Source organism: Palaemon carinicauda, chromosome 6, assembly GCF_036898095.1.
Source record: "Palaemon carinicauda isolate YSFRI2023 chromosome 6, ASM3689809v2, whole genome shotgun sequence".
NCBI classification, from domain to species: domain Eukaryota; kingdom Metazoa; phylum Arthropoda; class Malacostraca; order Decapoda; family Palaemonidae; genus Palaemon; species Palaemon carinicauda.
In genome coordinates, this window is record NC_090730.1 from 83904920 (window position 1) to 83911883 (window position 6964).

Genomic DNA, 6964 nt, shown 5'->3' on the forward strand with positions numbered 1-6964 from the left:
ATATGGCTACCAGGAATTCACCCAGATGCAAATTGATACCAATAGTTAACACAACTGCAAATACTTACCAGCAGTTCACCCAATTGAAAATAGGTACCAGCAGTTCACCAAACTGCAAAGAGGGTACCAAAAGCTCATCCAACTGCAAACAGGTACTATCAGTTACCCAGCTGCAAAGAGTTACCAGCAGCTCACCCAACTACTAATAGGTACCAGCAGTTCACCCATCTGCAAATAGGTACCAGTAGTTCACACAAGTGCAAATAGGTACCAGCAGTTCACCCAAGGGAAATAGGTACCAGCAGTTCACCCAACTGCAAATAGGTACCAGCAGTTAACCCAGCTGCAAAAAAGTACCAGCAGTTCACCCAACTGCAAATAGGTACCAGCAGTTTGCCCAGGTGCAAATAGGTACCAGAAGTCCACCCAACTGCAAATAGGTACCAGCAGTATGCCCAAGGTGCAAATAGGTACCAGTAGTTCATCCAACTGCAAATAAGTACCATTAGCCTACCCAGCTACTAGTAAGTACCCAACAGTTTAAAACAAAGGCAAATGGGTACCAGCAGTTCATTCAGCTGCTAGTAGGTAACCAACAGTTTACACAGCTACAAATAGGTACCAGGAATTCATATAATTACAAATATGTACCAGTAGTTCACCCAGCTGCAAATAATTACTAGCAGTTTGTCCAACTACATATATGTACCAGTAGTTCACCCAGCTGCAGTTAGGTACTATCAGTTTATCAAGATGCAAATAGGTACCAGCAGTGTACCCCGGCTGCAATTAGGTACCATCAGTTCATATAGCCTTGAATATGTACCAGCAATTCCCCCAACAGCAAATAGGTACCAGCAGTTCAACCAGCTGGAAATAGGTACCAGTAGTTCACCCATCTACAAATAGGTGCCAGCAGTTCACCCAAATGCAATAAAAAAAAAAATTATCAGCAATTCAACCAACGGCAAATGATTACCAGCAATTCCATCAACTGCAAATAGATACCAGCAGAACGCCCAGCTTCAAGTAGGTATCAACAGTTTACCCAGCTGCAAATAGGTACCAGCAGTTTACTTATTTGACAATAGGTACCAGCAGTTCACCCAGTTGCAAGTAGGTACCAACAGTTTACCCAGCTGCAAATAGGTACCATCAGTTCACCCAGCAGCAAATAGTTGCCAGCAGTTCACCAACTGCAAATACATACTAGCAGTACAACCAGGTGCCAGTAGGCACCAACAGTTTACTCATCAGCAAATATGTAACAGCTATTCATCAAGCCTTAAATATGTACCAGCAGTTCACCAAACTACAAGTAGGTATCAGTAGTTAACCCCTTTACATATAGTTATTAACTGTTTACTCAGCTGCAAATAGGTACAGTGTAAACAGCTGCAAATAACTACCAGCAGTTCATGCAGTTGCAAATAAATACTAGCAGTTCACCCAAGTGGAAATATGTAACAACATTTCACCCAGCTGCAATTAGGTAACAGTAGTTCACCCAGCTGAAGATAAGTATCAGTAGTTCACCCAGCTGTAAATATGTACCAGCAGTTCTCCCAGCTGCAAATAGGTACCATCATTTAACTCAACTGCAAATATGTACCAGCAGTTCATCTAGCTGCAAGTAGGTACCAAATGTTTACACAGCTGTAAATATGTATAAGCAGTTCATTCAACTACAAATAGGTACAAGCAATTCACCGAGCTGTGATTAAGTACCAGCAGTTCACCCAACTGCATATATGTACCAGTAGTTCACCCAGGTGCAAGTGGGTGCCAACAGTTTACACAGCTGCAAATACTGTAGGTACCAGGAGCTCATCCAACTCAAAATAGGCATCTACATTTCACACAGTTTCAAATAAATACCAGCAGGTCACTCAACTGCAAAGACGCACCAGCAGTACACACAGTTGAAAGTAGATACCAACAGTATAACTAGGTGCAAATATGTACCAACAGTTCCCCCAGCTGTAAATATGTACCAGCAGTCTACCCATGTGCAAATATGTACCAGTGGTTCACCAAGTAGCAAATAGGTACCAGCTGCAAATATGTACCAGTGGCTCACCCAGTAACAAACAGGTACCAGCTGCAAATATGTACCAGTGGTTCACCCAGTAACAAATAGGTACCAGCTGCAAATATGTACCAGTGGTTCACCCAGTAATAAATAGGTACCAGCTGCAAATATGTACCAGTGGTTCATACAGTGACAAATAGGTACCAGCTGTTCTTTCAACGGCAAATAGCTACAGTTATATAAATTAATTCCCTTACCCACCACCGGCATAGTCTCAGGTGTTGTGAAAGAACAATGTTAGTGATGTTCTGGTGTGATGGTGTATAGATTCATTGCTATTCAGGTAGTGTATGGGAAGCTGTATTCATTATTAGGGGGTGAAAGTATATGTAGCAGGTCTATGTAACATATGTTAAACCAAAATATCACTACAAAATAATAACAGCAAAGAAGACGCGAATTGTTATCTAAAAACGAGACTTTCATGTTCCTTTTTTCCTAACAGCATTCACGCGTGAATCCCCCCCCCCCCCCTCTCTCTCTCTCTCTCTCTCTCTCTCTCTCTCTCTCTCTCTCTCTCTCTCTCAGAGAGAGAGAGAGAGAGAGAGTAGGTCTACTCAAGTAATGTTGTCAATGAAAAGTGCTCGTCCTGTTAATGTGTAGGAGGTGTACAGGTTCACTGTTATTCAGGAAGTGTACGAGAGGCATTGTTCATTATTAAGAGAAAAACGTAAATGTAGCATGTGTATGTAATACATGTCAAACCAATAAATCACAGTAAACTAATAACAGCAGAGAAGACGAGACATACTAAAAATTCCAATCCACCATCAGCATTCACTCTCTCTCTCTCTCTCTCTCTCTCTCTCTCTCTCTCTCTCTCTCTCTCTCTCAGAGAGAGAGAGAGAGAGAGAGAGAGAGAGAGAGAGAGAGAGAGAGAGAGAGAGAGAGAGAGAGAGAGAGAGAGAGTGAATGCTGATGGTGGATTGGAATTTTTAGTATGTCTCGTCTTCTCTGCTGTTATTAGTTTACTGTGATTTATTGGTTTGACATGTATTACATACACATGCTACATTTACGTTTTTCTCTTAATAATGAACAATGCCTCTCGTACACTTCCTGAATAACAGTGAACCTGTACACCTCCTACACATTAACAGGACGAGCACTTTTCATTGACAACATTACTTGAGTAGACCTACTGGGGTCATCGCTGATTGGAAAGAAGGCTCACCTTAGTTGGTTCAGGAATTCATATCCGCAACTATACCAGGAGTTCACCTAGCTGCACTTAGCTACAAGCAGTTCATTGAGCCTTAGATAGGTATTAACAGTTCCCCTATCTGCAAATATGTACTAGTAGTTAACCCTGCTGCAAATAGGTATGCATAGTTCATCCAGTTGCAAATAGGTATCAGCAGTTAACCGTTTTTCATATAGGTACCAGCAGTTCACCCAGATACAAATAGGTAGGCTAGCATTAGTTCACCCAGCTGCAAATAGGTATTAGTAGTTCACCAGTGTTCAATTAAGCTCCAACAGTTCACCCAGCTGTAAATAGGTACCAACAGTTCACTCAAACGCAAAAAGATACCAGCAGTTTAGTTAGCTGCAATTAGGCATTAGAAATTCACCCAGCTACAAATAGGTACCAGCAGTTCACCTCGATGCAAATTGCTTTTGACAGCTGTTGGAATTAAGATAAAAGACAGGACATGCAACCTCACTCGTGAAACATGCTATAACAGCATAAGGTTGTACTCTTCTGGCACCAACCACACCAGAGAGGATAAAAGTGCCAGGTAAACAAAATACATATGTACTGTATATCTTGATAAACACAGAAGGTTTATAACTGTGGGTTCTTGATACCGAAGATTCTTAGACACGGCATGTTGTTTTCTTTAAATTAAAAAATGTATGTGTTCTTGAGTTCCTGTCTAAAAAATATTAAAAACATTGTTAAGCATAACAAAATAAAAGTAAACCTGAATAACTAAAGATATTGATTGGAATCTTGGAATATGCATAGAGTCAAATGTAAGATTATTAAGTTTGGTATGATGATGAGGATAGTAAAACCGATCGAGGGAAATCTTACACATTGTTGTAAAATAAACGAAATGACAATATTTCAATGTTCGATTCTCCAGAAATACAGTATATTAGTAACTCAAGACCTTCTTGATAAGGATTCTTCATCAAAAAAAACCATAAGCGGGGGAATTTTTGAGTCTGTTACCCTTGTTACACATTTGTACCACAGTGACCAGTATGCAAACAGTGTAAGGAAATATACCATATTCCTGGGAGATAGTGCCTGCACTAACCTGTAGCAACTCTGTTCTTCTCTGTGAATTGAATTTTTGATGTTGAATGCAAACCTAATAGATAATATTGAGGCTGTTGAGATAAAGTTTTTCATGATATATTGGGTGTAAAAAGAATTGAGAAAGTGAAAAATGTAGAATTTTGCAATAGTTCACGTAGGCAAAAGGACATCTTGAGTGTTTCAAGATGGTTGTGACATGTGGAAAGAGTAAAGGATGGTATGTTGCTGCAAAAAAATGATAGAATTAAAGTGTTCGGAAAATAAGAAAACAAAGCAATGGAAACTGCTGGATAGAGGAGATATTTTAAAGGGAGAGCGTTAGTACAGTACTTAGAGCTTGACGTATGTAGAGGTAAATGTGAGCAAAGCCCTGTACAAGAGATTTCAACATCCAGCGGATGAAATTCCTGTTTGGTTGTAGGCTATTAAGATGCTATGAGATGGGAAGTTTTCTACACAGAGACTCATTCACTGACTATAAGTTGTATTATGAAAGTGTTATTGTTTATTGTCTTAAGAGTTCTCTGGAGTTTACCTCATTATGAGACTGGCTTCCTAGTGAATATATATATTAGAATTTGAAAACCTTTTTGCTTGTTTGTCATCATAAATCCTTAACAATGAGGCGGAAGGGGTAGGCTACATTACTTCTCGAGACAAATTTCATCAGAGCACAATGAGAAAGTGTAATCGTGGTGGACATTTGGGGAAGACAGGACAGTTTTAAATTTAGCACATTGACAAAGTTTGGCTGGTCCTTTGTTCCCTACAAATGATCTTGATTTACATTTTGTGAGCCTACGGCAAACGTGTCCCTTGAACTTTGCTTTTGATCTTCTGAACAAAGTCGGATATTAGTATCATTATTATTATTATTTTCATTATTATTATTATTATTATTATTCTTTTTTTTTATTATTATTAGCTAAGGTACAACACTAGTAGGAAAGGCAGGATGCTACAAGCCCAAGGGCTCCAAAAGGAAAAATAGCACAGTGAGAAAAGGAAGTTAATAAACTATATATGAGAAATTATGAAGAAAACATAGAATATCTCAATATCAATAATAACGTTAAAATAGATCTCTCATATTATAAACTATGAAGAAAGACTTAGGTTAACCTTTTAAACATAAAAATATTTACAACATTTTTGAAATTCTGAACTTCTACAGCCTAATCACAGCTAAAATATAACTAACCACGTGCGGTTTTTTTAATTGTAATTTCGTTTTTGGTTTCTCAAAAACTTGTGCACGTAAATACATATTTTCGGCTTTGTTTTTTCTCGGTAAATTCTTTACTTTTCATGTTCAAGGTCCTCCAGGAGTTCGAAGAAAACATTTAGGCTTACTTGGAACTTTTAGAGTTTCATAAGGCTTAAAACACACATGGGTGATGGATTGCGTATCCTATAAGCATTCATGCAACACCCATTTGGTTAAGTGTTAAATCTATGTTTGATATTTCGGTATATAAAATTATTATCTTTTTTTTTTCTTTTAAATTTTCATCGGTAAATTCGCATGATTTTTATACAGAATTCCGATTACAAATATTTCTCTAACGGGTGAATGTTGAAGATATCAAGATGCAAACAGGCAGATTCCTATACCTAAGACATTCACCTTTGATACTGTAGTAGAAATATCTAAAATTCCCTAAGGGGGTGGGGGGGGGGGGGGTGGTTTCCATTCCTGGTCAGTGGACTAATTTTGTGTGAATGTAGAAATGAAAGCAAGACGGTGTGTAGTCACCCAGCAAACGCATTCTTCATTGAATTTAAGAGAGAGAGAGAGAGAGAGAGAGAGAGAGAGAGAGAGAGAGAGAGAGAGAGAGAGAGAGAGAGAGAGAGAGACTGCCTTTAGCAAGATGACACGCATCAAATCTTGACTCCGTTTTCTCCCCTTTTTTCAAGTATTTCTTTTTACCATTTCTTCCGTAGTCATGTCACCGGTCTACCGCTGCCGGATCTCGATACTGGATTAAGAATTAAGGGGCGCGGTCATACTGTCCAAGTCATCCAACTATCTCTCACGACCCCTTAGTGGGAGGGGAGAGCGAGAGTGACGACTCTTTTGAAAGTTTTTAGACATTATCATGTAAGAACAAAATAGTATTGACCAATGATACATACGTTAGTATGTATTATGTTCAGAAGCTCTCTCTCTCTCTCTCTCTCTCTCTCTCTCTCTCTCTCTCTTTTCATACACATGCCTCGTATCTATATGGTGGCCAATTAATAACCAAACCCACCATTACTTTACTAACCAAAAGGCGAGAGGTAAAACAGTCGCAATCACATGTTTATTAAATACTTATTATGCCAATATGCATAGGCTACATAAAAAAATCATATATAAATACGTTAAAAGTACACGCGTAAATATTGTCGTGGACATAGACAGTGGTCTTAACTGTAGGCTACCTTGAATAGCGAGGTATGTTTTAAGTATGTTTGTATGTATGACTTCAAAGAATCCTTGACTGCATACCAGTTATGCCGGGTGCCCCTAAAGCGATCTTACTGCATAATGCTGATAAAAAGGACGAATACATATAGAACATTTATTTGCATAAGAAGAGTGATTTGCGAAAGTA